Genomic DNA, 12,674 nt, shown 5'->3' with positions numbered 1-12,674 from the left:
TAATTATCAATATATATATTCATCTTACATTCCCCAATGTACCCTCACATTTACTTGGGAGAAGACATAGTCCTCTCCATTTAATTATCACAATATATATATATATATATATATATTCCTCTCACATTCTCAAATGTACTTTCAGATTTATTTGGGAGAAGACATGGTCCTGTCCCATTAATTTCCCAATTTTATATTCATGTTACATTTCCAAATGTACTCTGAGCTTTACTTGGGAGAAGATAAATCAACTGTAAGGATGGATGAGAAGTTAATGACATTAATGAGAGGTGGGTGAGATGCAGAAGAGAGGGAGGGTATAAAAAGAGAAGGGGGAAGGGAGAAAAGGGGGGGTGGGGGGATGTGGGGTCTTGCTTATTATTTTGGGGTTGGTTATGATTTTAGGGTTTTTTGTGATTTTTGGAGACCTTAGGAACCTGTGGAGGTTTCTTCGGTTGTTGAGAGGAGGGAAATATTTTTCATCTTGGTCTGGATCATTCATCTTGGACACACACACTACATCTGGTTGGACTTGGGCTCAGAGGGCTAAGGAACTTGTGAAGGTTTCCTGGGCTAGGAATTATTTCCTAGTTGGCTGGGAGGTAAATCCAGTTGGGTCAGTCAAGAGGAGCGTTCAACAGGAGCAGCAGCTCAAAGGCATCTCCACCAGCCACCGGTACAGGTATTCCTCTATAGATTACTCAGGTAAATTTATTAAAATGAAATGTTCTCCATAAGTTATAAGGATTAGAATGTAAATGGTAAAATTTTATTTGTTTAAAAGTCTTGTAAGAAAGTAAACTATTACCTCTTATTGCATTTAAATTCATCAGAAATAGATTTGTTAGAAGACCCTAGGATAGGGCTCTTACACATGGTATCAGAGCCAAGTTCAAAATCTGGACCCAAGCCCACTAAACCCACAATTTATACTTCCCACTAATAACAACCTTGCATATAGATTTGAGCCCCATGCTTACACACTCCACATATTTTATGCAGTAGCACTACATAATTTTATGTGGCAAGTACACTCTCACTAGTCCAAGAATAGGTAAGTACATGCCAAAAACTTAAAAGTGCCTAGCACACTCTATGTAATTTGTAACTACATAAATAAATGGAGCCCTAACCAACTCAGCCAAACCACTTTCTTAGCAGACGTTCCCGGCAGCAGCACATTGTAGGTCATCATTTCTTACGAGGGCCAAGCATTGGGCACCATCAGTGTCCCTTCCACACCATTGCCCTGCTTCCGAGACTTCCTCTGGTTATTCATGTCCTCGTCCCCAACTCCTTTAGGCCTTCCCGTTCTCTTCCTAGCCACCGCTGCAGCAACAATAGGACCAGAGGCTGAAACATGAGAAGCCAAAGCAGCAACACGAAGATTCGCATGAGTCTCCACAATACTCCTGACTGGAAGCAGAAAATAAAACTTCTTGTCCCTGATCTACAACATATCCTGTGAATCGAGCTTAATTAGAGGGTTTCCGAGAAGATATAGCACTCCTTCCACATAACACCCATTTTTTCCCCAAAACTTCTAGCGCGAACCTTTTTATGTCGAAATCATAGTAAATCCTCGCGTGTAAACGAGAAATGTTCATACCGTTGTCGAGGGAGAACAAATCGACGTCAACAGACGAACTCCTGCCTTTCTTGCCGAGAGTTATCAAGTAGCTCTGAATGTAGAACTCGAAATATTTCCCCTTCAGTTTAGCAGAGTCGGCATTCGGCTGTTCAATGACGCAATCTTTCTTTTTCCTCCGTCAGCAATCTGGAACTTGGGATCAAAATGTCAAAAAACCCTACAAATCTTCCTTTAATAGGGAGAGATTCACAATCTTTAGATGTAGTCACGCTTTTGAACGATGGTGCAAAATGTATTTAACATAATAACGCCATGATTTGCGACCAGGTCACCATTAGGGTTGGTAATCAATGAAATTCGATATCGTGACCAAATTGAGCCGAATCAGAGTACTGACGAATCCATAGGACTATATTTGTTTTCTAGAAGTTGCGTGGTCTTGAAAATAATGGGAAAAATTATTTGCATCGACATGCTTTCCTCCATGGTTAAACTTTGTTAAGTGGCACTGGGGATAATTTTATATATTTTAATGTATTTCAGCAGATGGATTCAAGATTTCCCTCACATGACCTAATAAATTATACAGCTTTTGTAACCCTAAAAGGCCAACTCTTTTACATCTTTAAAGGGTTTTTCAGATTTCTAATAATTGAACACTATTTTACAAATATTTTGTGTGCAACAGCCTTAAATGGCCATTCATATGTGTTTTCTCCTTGGGTTGAAAGAAGTATTTTGTAAGTTCTCAGAAACTGTAGATTCTCTATTAATTTGGTGCAAAGCATGTATTTCAGAATTCTATGATCCGGGATGGAAACTGTGGGAGGTCTGCAGTTCCTGTAACTATAGCTCAAGTTCAGGGAGGGGGTAACCCTGGGAGGCAATTGAACACGGGAAGTGTGACATCTCCAGAAACATGTGACCTGTATGACTTTGCTTCTTTTATGGATTACAGTGAAAGAAGTAGGAGACATTTTAAACCAGTTTCTGATCCTAGTAGCAGCTCTATGCAAGATAGGATTACTCTTGAACCAGAACCTTCAACGAGTTTCCAGAATGGGAGTCTGAATAGAGGCAAGGCTACCAAACAGAGAAGGTTGGAAAGAAAATTATATATGGTAGAGAATCCTGTTAATATTGTGTGCAAAAAGTAAGTTAATAAGTGGACTAGCTCAAGGTTTTTCTGATTGAAATTCTTCCCCAAAATTGGTAGAAATTTTGCCAGAAGTTATAGTTCCACCCGACTGATGGGATCTTTGACCATGGACTTTGCCCTTAAAGATTTAGCACATTTTAAGAAAACCTAGATTGTCAAAATTTTAAATAATAAGTGGATCATGGCAGAACTTTTCCTTGCCGGAAAAAAATAAAAAAAATGGAGTCACCAGAAAGGCTGAGTTTGCCTACTTAATAACTCACTTCCTATGCACATTCTTTATCATATTACAAAGAACTGCAAACAAAATCAATTAACAAAAGAATATAAATCAAAGGTTAAGGCATTATGACAAGATTCCCAAATTGTAAAATTTGCCTTTTCAAAAATTAACATGTTCTTTGTCATGAAAGCATAGTTTAGAATATAAAATAAACTCAGCCCAATGTTTACAGTCCATGCCCAAATCTTGAGTGCTTGCATGGCAACTGATATACGTTGTAACCACAATTCTCTAAGCCTTAAAAGAAAAATAATTCCAAATGCCTATTCGGGTAATACAGGGCAGAAGTAGGTGACCTTAATCTAATTTGTTGGATAGTTGATATTGAACATGGTTTGATACAACATATTTTATAAATATTTCATCTTGTTATACGATGCGCAAGTTATGGTTGCACATATGTTACCGTACTTCATGATATTTTTGTGCTTCCTCATGTTCTATTCATTATTTTAATCAAGACACATGTTTAATTTTTTTTTGTAAGTGTAGGATTAGCTATTCAAATTTCATATGAACAATAAAATTCACATTCAAACTGGAAATTTGGCTAGGTAAACCCCAACTGATTTTCTTAGTTAGCACTTGTGCTAACTTGAAAGATTGTGCATAACATGACAAAAAATATCATGAATAGTTGATTGTTTGCTAAATCTGTGTATGTCCCAACCAAAATAAACATGAATAGTTTTATTGTTTGCTAAACCTTGCCTTCTAGCATCTAGACAGTGGTAGATATGGGCTGGACCCTACCTTCCATAACCTAAGCTAACATAATAGAAAGTAGAAAGCATAAAAACGAGAATCTTAGAGAGTGATATGAGCCAGAGGACTGTTGTGCTAGTTATCCGTTTTTGCTAGGAAGATGGGTACTAGTTGTTGGCTCCTGCCTTGATCTTTGGGTTTGCATTTGTAGCATTAGAATCTTCCTACACACCTAGTTTCTTAATCTCTTCTAGTCCCTTTTTGGAGCCCTGAATGGTCATGAGGATGTGATGGCCCTTATCATTGAGTTGGTGTAATTCATCAAGAATGATGTTTAGACTAGAATTGTCTTTCATTGAGGTTGTGTCCATGTGACATGCAATTGACTCCTTGGTATGCCAATATAAATCCAATGTCAGGTAGTAGCTGGTGGTTAAGCTCCTTGAGAACCAAGTGTCCAAAACAATGCTATCCAATTCCTTGTGGAGTGAGGGAGTAGTACTGCACAGTGTAAACGAAACAAATCATCCACGTCCTGCACATAACCGAAATTGCATTAACCTATTCTAACCGTTTAGTAAAACCAAAGAACAACAACGTTATTTCTAAGGAAAATCATGCATGGTGCTGAAGCAAAGAATCATTCCATAAGATTTGAACGCATGGACACTTCTACAAACGAAAATATTGCATCAAAGATTGCATGAACATGTAAAACAATGTTTTTGGTGGGTGGCACTGTTTGCAATTCCAGCTCCTAAACAGAGGTGAAAATGAGTGTGCAATCAACCCTTTTTTGGAACTCTTATTACCTCCAATCTCTTTACTCTATTCTAAAACTGCTGAAGCAACTCTGTCTCATAAAACTAACCTACTCAACCACACCAAGGAATCTAGCTCAGCAAACTACGTTTCCAAATGCATATAAAGGAAAAGAACAAAAACACGATGCTGAAAGAAAGATAACAATACAAAGGAAGGAGGCCTTATGCTCTCAGGTTGGGCCCAACCCCGAGAGCTATGGCTCCTTTAAGAACTCAGAACTGAACTCAAATCTGCCTGCTTTTCATTAAAAGATCATAAGTCAAATAACATGCCAAAAATGGCTTACAAAAGAGCAAAACAGAGCTACAGCTCGTAGTCCAGAATATGCAACAAGGTTTCAAAAGTCCTCTTCGAAGGCTACAGCCCTATCATTTATACATCTTGAGGCCCCAAGCTGGCCTCCTAAATCAATGGGGCTTGGCTGACCAAACTAAGAGTGATCTCCCGCTTCCTCAAAATCCGTTTGGCTGCCTTCTAACTCGGTGGTGGTGACTGTTGGAGCTCGGAGTTGGGGGTGAAGATCACGAGGAAGGCCATTCAATGCTGTGGACAACCTTCCTACAAAATCTCAATCCCATCTTGGCTGTCTCCTAGCCCTCATCTGCGTGGTTTTGCTCCATTATATGTCAAAAAACCTGAAATAAGCACGTGTTAGCCACCTAGGAATAGTGACTGCCCTCATTCGTACAAATAACATAAATATACTAAAAAATGATGCATAAGTCATGAAAAATGAAGGGTTGAGCAAGGGTAGTTAGGCCAAATGAGCCCAAAATGTTACCAAATTTGGGGCTCATCATCACCCCCCAACTAAAATGATTGCTCATCCTTGAGCAACTAATCCAGCTCCTCGTCCTTCATTGCCTTTACTGCCACCCTCACATCCCAGGCTTCTGCAGTAGTGTCCTCCTTACTGACATGGAACCCAGCCTTTCTTTCCACCTCTTCCCACTGTTCATGCTCATCGTTCTCTGTGCTGCCTTCCATCAATCCTAACAGCAGAGGTGGGCTTAGCTTGAGGCCAATCTAGCTGGCCTGGAGGTTCTGCATGGATTTCTTATAGAGGGGCACCCGTACTAGAGCTTCCCTCGTTCGAGTTGGAGTGTGATATTCCCTGATTTTTAGACTGTGGGCCAATGTGTTCCATTGGCGGGTGCAAGCTTGAGTACAGTTGTCCCCTAACAGTCTCTCCATATCCTCGAAATGCGCTATGGCCTGGGCCTGCTGATCCATATATTTCAATAAAGCTTGAGGGTTGGTGGATAAGTGTTGGTGTGCCGATATTAATGCAGTTGGATCCCTTGGCTCTGCTCTAATTAGTAATGGCTCATTCAGCTCTCGGTTCATGACCGCTTTGACTTCTGCTTCTCTTTTGTCTTCATGGTTCAACCATGAGGCAAATGCCATTAACTGCATATCCCCTAAGACCATGTTGGGATCCCATGAAGTCACATTAGGAAGGGCCAAATTATGGAGGTAGAACTTCGATAGTTTGGCCTTATCCTCTGATGAATTGGTATTGCATAATTCAGTGAACTGCTGCGGGTCTTGGAGCTGAGAGATACCCCTTTGCGCCAAGGCATTGATTTGAAATTGCAGCCACTGGTCTCTCAGGTACAGGCCATAGGATTTGGCCGGTTGTCTGCATTGTATAGCATCCATGGCCCAACTGGCCATGCAGGCCAATTGTGCCTCTTTCTGCTGCAACTGCTGTTTGAGAGCTTGTACCTCAATTTGTGCTTGTAGTTCTGTTTCCTGTAGATGCGAGGTTGGCTCCCCAAGACCAACTTGCAGTCCTTCTCTGCCTTGTTGTTCTGCTGTGATGTCCCCTGAGGATGTGCCTTTTTCCTTCTTCAGCTCCTGTAGCTGCAGTCTAAGTTTTTCGTTCTCTTCCTGTAGGAACACCCGCTGGCAATTTGCCACGTGTTTAGCCATAGCTAATTCCTTCCTTGCCTCCTTGAGTTGTTCCTCCAAGGGGCCTATGTCTGCCACACCTTTTGATTTGGCTATTTTCATCCACGTGTGTGTTCGTACTCTCTCTTCCTCCAATGCAAAGAAAAGTGGCACAGTGAATTTCTGTGGTATAATTTTTCCAGCTTCTAAGAAATTATAATATGAGCTCAGACTTGGCTGAGGACTAGGCTCCGGAATATGCTCTTTCTCTTCTTCTCTTGGTGGCTCTACTTCGTCTTCCCTTGGTGGTGATGAGGGTGCTTCTCCCTCCATTCTCTCTGTCTCCTTGAGCCGGGCTAAGGTTTCCTGTAGAGCGGCCTCAGCATCTTGTAGCCGGGCCTCTGAAGCCAACCTGTCCATTCTTTCTTTCCACGTGGTTGTCTTCGGGCTCCCCCTCTCATAGGTGACTGATATCTTTGAGGGGGACCTCTCCCTGGGCGAAGTAGGGGCATCCTCTATAGTAATTGGGCTGCTGGATGGAGGTTGTGGCCTCCCTGTTTTGATTCTCACACTTCTCCTAGCTTTGAAATATAGAGGGGCCTCCCTCTTTCTCTTTTCCTTTGGCTTAGGAGGTGTACTGAGGGCGGCCAGCACGGCTGCTGCCTCCCTCGCAAGAATGTCGGCTCTCTTTTCCTTGGGTTTTCCTTTCTCAGGGCTTCCTGTAGAAGGCCCTTTATCAGCTGATTTCTGGCTTCCTGTAGAAGCCGGTTTTGGTTTTCCTGTAGAAACAGGTGGCACCGTTTTAGTTTGTTTTGCTGAGTGTGTTTTGCTTTTTGACTTGGCCGAGGCTGCTGTCGAGGTGCCTTTACTGACGTGGACCTGCTCAGTTTTGTCCACCCTACTTTGTAACCTTTTCTCTCTGGGCGTCAACATGGGTGTGTCATCCTTCTCTTTGGCAACCTTTTTCTCTTGTTTCTCCTTTTGCTCTTTCTTCGGTACTTTGGCCGTGGGTCTTTGGCCTTTTTCTTTCTTCTCTGTGGGTACTGACTCCTTCTCCTCGCTGCTGGAGGAACCAAGCTCTTCGGTCAACATTTTTATATCGCCATCCTTAGTCAGATTTCGGAAGGCTTCCCACGAGAGAGGGACTTTGTATGTGTGAAGTGCATCCTCCACGAGGAGCTTAATGAGCCCATGGTGGCTACTTGGTCTGGCATGCCTTCTTTTAACTTGGTGGCACATTCTGTCATAGACTGCAGTAGAAAGTAGGGAAGACTTAGTTTGTTCTCTGCAGGTAGGTCCATCTGATGTCTCAATTCAGTGAGTAGCCGGAAATGGTACCCATACACAATGCTAAACCGTCCTTCGCATGTGATGTATTTCATAATTTGGAGGCTGACCTCGCTCCAAAGTGGCAGTAAGCTAGTTCTGCGAACCCCGTTCTTATCCTCTGAGAATTGCTCCTCTGGTGGGAAGAACTCCTTTTTAGCCTTTTGGCCTAATTTCCTCTCCTCCTTGTCCCACGGTACCCCCATTGGGAGCTCAGTGACTCGGCTGATGAACTGTGGGGTGAGTCTGAGACTCAAACCCCTGAAATTGACGGTGGCCAGCGTTTTTGATTTTGGCTTCAGAGCTCGCAAGAACTCCTCTGCCACCTCATCATCATATCCTTGCAATTTGTCGCAGAACGACATCCATTGTGCACGAGTGAACAGCTCTACCACCTCAGGGTTCTCCCTTAGTTTCTTTGAGTCGGTCGGTTCCTTTCTGATGAATCCACACGGCATGGTGAAAACCTACTACGTTAGCTGGAGGTGGCGGGTGCATATTCAAAAACTAGCCCTTTGGGACAGAGCGTAGAATTACGCCTCTGCCACGCACACAATTCACAAAGACTATCTACAGATGAGCCTTAAAAATCACCTCCTGTAGAAAACCTTACATACACTTCGACGACAATTCATGCAAACGGAAGACAATACTTGCAATTTTTATGATCAGACTGTAGAACGTCGACTCCGCCACCCTCGAAACCAATTGCATGGGAGGCACAGGTCAGGCTTACCTTTTCCAATTCGCCACCTTTGACGTGAAGAGCCCAATTTTCCTCGTGGCAGTGAGCTTCCTGTAGCGTAGCTTTCCTGTAGAAGCAGCGCACGGGTTGTGGAGAGCACTGCAGTGGTTCTGCGTCTTCTGTGCCACTACCAAACGTTCGAACAGGCCGAAGACTTGGAGTAACGAGCTTAAGAGGAATTCGGACGCTCACTCGACTTCTAAACGGCTGATGATAAATGCGTGGGGTGGCGATCTAGCCGATAGATTTGAATCCGGCGGAATTCGTGGCGTGGGGGTGAGCTGTCCCTGCCGGACCGTTGGACGACGTCATCTACTCATTCCACTGCAAGTCCCCTGACTGTTGCATCATTCTCCGCAGATCTGCCGTCGTCATTTCTGTTAAAACGCGCTTCTCCCCGACTGGACGGTTCTCACGTGTCCACTACTCGTTCTTCTTGCCACGACCACCATTTTACACATCCGACTAGACCATCTGACTGGTCGTCGTGGCCAGTTGAATGGCCATACGACTGCTCAACCCGTTCATTTCATACTTGCAAACATTTCAAAGTATTATTCATGTAATTCGACGAAAGAAAGGGCTAGGCACTTACCTGTGCGGTCGCGACATGATTTTCCAGGTTTCAGGACGATGATGATTAGATTTGCTTGCTGCTGCTATTTGCGCAGGCCCGGAGGTCCTTCCTTTTCGCAGGCTGCTGATGGTTACGATGCTTATTACCTGGCTGCGGGTGGTGCATGTGCCTGCTCTATTATTGCATGTTGCAGGCGATTTAATGGTGTACACTCTAGCTGGCTGAACTGCTACGGGATTCCTGTAGGATGTCCTGTAGCAGTTTTTCCTCCTCGGGTGCATGCTGAACGGTGAAGACAGTGGCATCACGATCACGATCGCAGGGCTCTTGGATAGCTGTGATAAGTATTGCATGGCATCTCTGCATCTTTTTCATTTATTTGAGAAGCGCTCCCTCTGATAATTCAGTGTTCTGTTTTGACTGTGCAGGTTTCTTCATTGCATGGCAACTGGGGTGGTAGAAGGAGGCGACAGCAGTGTGTGATGGAGAAAATAGTAGCTTGCATGCCTCCATGCCGAACCTCGGTCGTTAGATTTCCCCACACAATTAGTTCTGGGCCGTCCAAAACTTCTACAGGAAGTTTCCTGTAGAAATACAGAACTTCCTGTAGAAAGTCTGTAGCTTCCTGTAGAAGACTAAACTGTGATCAAATCGTGCCCATACCTTGGAGAAAATGAGTGTTTCCGGAGGGGGTGCTGGTGAGGTCACCTGGTAGCATAATAAGGACCCTTGTCTTTGAGTTGAGGGACCTCTTTTCTTTCATAGAACACCTGCAACCTGCATGCATTGCCACATTGTGAACTTGCTGTCCCTGTTTTTTTGTTTTTTTTTTTTCTCTTTTTGTTTTTTTTTTTTTTTAAAGACAGCAGGGGCGCCTCCATGAGGTTTTCACCCTTACCATCTGCCTTGAGCGCCTCAGAGAGGTTTTCACTCAAGGGTCTTTTTCAAACCTTTTTCCTTTTTTTTTTGAAAGACAGCAGGGCGCCTCAATGAGGTTTTCATCCCTACCATCTGCCTTGGGAGCCTCAGAAAGGTTTTCACCCAAGGATCTTTAATTTTTTTTTTTTTTTTTTTTTAAGATCTTCAGGGTGTGCCCAAAACAGAGGCAGAACCCTTCTCTATGACCAGCACTGATTTTTCCACAGTTTTGATGAATTCTTGTCTTGAGAGAGGTTTCCTATAGATCTTCAGTCGATGCCTATTGACAAGCATAGGGATGGCCTCCTCATCAATGGTCCGAATGAGAACAGATCCATTGTCATGACATTTTTCCACTGCATATGGTCCTAGCCATCTGGTTCTCAGCTTCCCCTTGAAATCCTTATGCCTGGAATCATACAACAGCGCCCAATCTCCCAGCTGAAATTGCTTGTCATTGAGGTGTTGGTCATGCCACACCTTCCTTTGAAGTTGAACCACTTCTGAGTGAAGAAGGGCCTGCATTCGGTGTTCGTCCAATCCATTCAGCTGCAATAACCTTTCTTGTTGGGCATGGCTGAGATCTAGGTCCAGCTGAGCTGCCATCCTCAAAGTGTTGTACTCAAATTCAATTGACAGCAAAGCTCTATTCCCATAGACCAGCTCATAAGGTGTGAAGCCGGTTGTGGTCTTCCAAGTGGTGTTGTAAGCCCATGTGGCCTCAACCAGGTGATCTGCCCAATCTTTGCGGCTGCTGCTCACCACCTTAGTCAAGATCCCCTCCAATGCTCTATTGGTGACTTCCACCTGCCCATTTGCTTGAGGATGATAGGGGGTGGAAGTCCTATGCTTGATTTTGTGATGAGCGAGTAGGTCTTCAATTAAGTTGGAGGTGAACTGGCTTCCTTTATCGGTGACTAGCTCTCTTGGGTAGCCAAATTTGTAGAAAATGTTTTCTCTTAAGAACTCGGCCACCTTTTCTTCTGTCACTGCTTTGATGGCCTTGGTTTCTGCCCACTTTGTCAGGTAGTCTGTGCACACAATGATGTAAGATCTTTGCCTCGAAGGAGGATTGATTGGACCCACAAAGAACATACCCCACTTCTCAAATGGCTCAAGAGTCACTTGAGGTTGGAGAGGCATTTCATCCCTTGGAGTCGGTTTCCCCATCCTTTGGCATCGGTCACATTGGCTGATATACCTTCTGACATCTTGATGAAGCGTGGGCCAATAGTAGCCTGCCTGTAGGATTTTGAAGGCAGTCCTCTTTGCTGCAAAATGTCCTCCACAAGGCCCATCATGACAGGTGAGGAGGATATCAAAGACTTCCTCCTCCCTTACACAACGCCTTAAGATCTGATCAGGGCCAAGCTTGAACAGGTTGCCCCCGATCCAAGTGAATGAGGCACTTTTTCTAACGATTCTGCTCTTCTCTCTTGAGGATAGGTGCGGAGGGAACTGTGCTGAAACAAGGTAGTTTGCTATATCAGCAAACCATGGAGAGAGTACTGAAATAGCAAACAGATGTTCATCGGGCATCTGGTCATCCACTATTCCATCCTCATCTGCAGATAAATCCAATCTAGACAAAAAGTCAGCAACAACATTTTCTTTACCTGGCTTGTCAACAATGGTCAAATCAAACTGCTGCAACAAAAGCAACCATCTAATAATACGAGCATTCACATCCGGTTTATTCATTAAATATCTAATTGCAGCATGATCAGTATGTACAAATGTTTGATAGCCAGTGATATAATGTCGGAACTTGTTCAGTGCATGGACCACGGCCAAGAATTCTTTCTCAGTTACAGTGTAGTTCAGTTCTGCCTTGGATAAGTTTTTGCTAACAAAGTAAATGGCATATGGAAGTTTTTGTTCAACTTGTCCTAAGGCTACCCCTATGGCTTTGTTCGAGGCATCAGTGTGGATGTGGAAAGGTAGGGCCCAGTTTGGACCTCTCAAGATTGGGGCAGACACCAACTTGTCCTTTAATTCATTCAGAGCCCTCTGACAATCGTCAGTCCATTTAAACTCCACATCTTTTGCCAAGAGGCCAAACAATGGCGAGGCTAGCTTGCTGAAGTCTTTAATGAATCTCCTATAATACCCTGCTAATCCCAAGAAACTTCGAACATCTCTTACCTTCTGAGGAGGTGGAACCTTCTTGATGAGAGCAATTTTGTTAGGATCCACCTGTAACCCTTGGCAAGAAATGGTATGGCCTAGCACGGTCCCTTCAATCATCAAGAATTCACACTTTTCAGGACTAAGGGACAGGTTCATCTCAATGCACTTGGTTAGGACTTTTCCTAGATTGGACAATGCTTCCTGGAAGTTGGACCCATAAGGAGTGAAGTCATCCATATAGATTTCCATTGCATCATGGACCAGCTCAGAAAAGATGCTCAAGACGGCTCTCTGGAAGGTGGCAGGAGCATTGCATAGTCCAAAGGGAAGAACTCGGTAAGCAAAGGTACCCCACGAGCAAGTGAAGGTGGTCTTGTCTTGGTCTTCCGGGCTAATTTGGATCTGATTATACCCGCTAAACCCATCCAGGAAAGAGAAAAACTTCTTTCCTGCCAGTCCATCCAACACTTGATCTATGAAAGGTAGAGGAAAATGGTCTTTCTTGGTAGCTTTGTTCAGTTC

At 43.7% G+C, this 12,674-nt stretch overlaps 1 pseudogene; it reads right to left on the bottom strand.

The window, feature by feature from the left end:
• Positions 1 to 1,108: 1,108 nt before the first annotated feature.
• Positions 1,109 to 1,905, bottom strand: LOC149140556 (FHA domain-containing protein FHA2 pseudogene; annotated as a pseudogene).
• Between the last annotated feature and the right edge of the window lie 10,769 nt (positions 1,906 to 12,674).

The sequence above is a fragment of the Pinus tabuliformis genome, chromosome X (genome assembly GCF_031772625.1).
Source record: "Pinus tabuliformis cultivar Carrire ecotype Pingquan chromosome X, CPIR1, whole genome shotgun sequence".
NCBI lineage: Eukaryota > Viridiplantae > Streptophyta > Pinopsida > Pinales > Pinaceae > Pinus > Pinus tabuliformis.
This window is presented reverse-complemented; position numbering and strand designations above follow the sequence as displayed.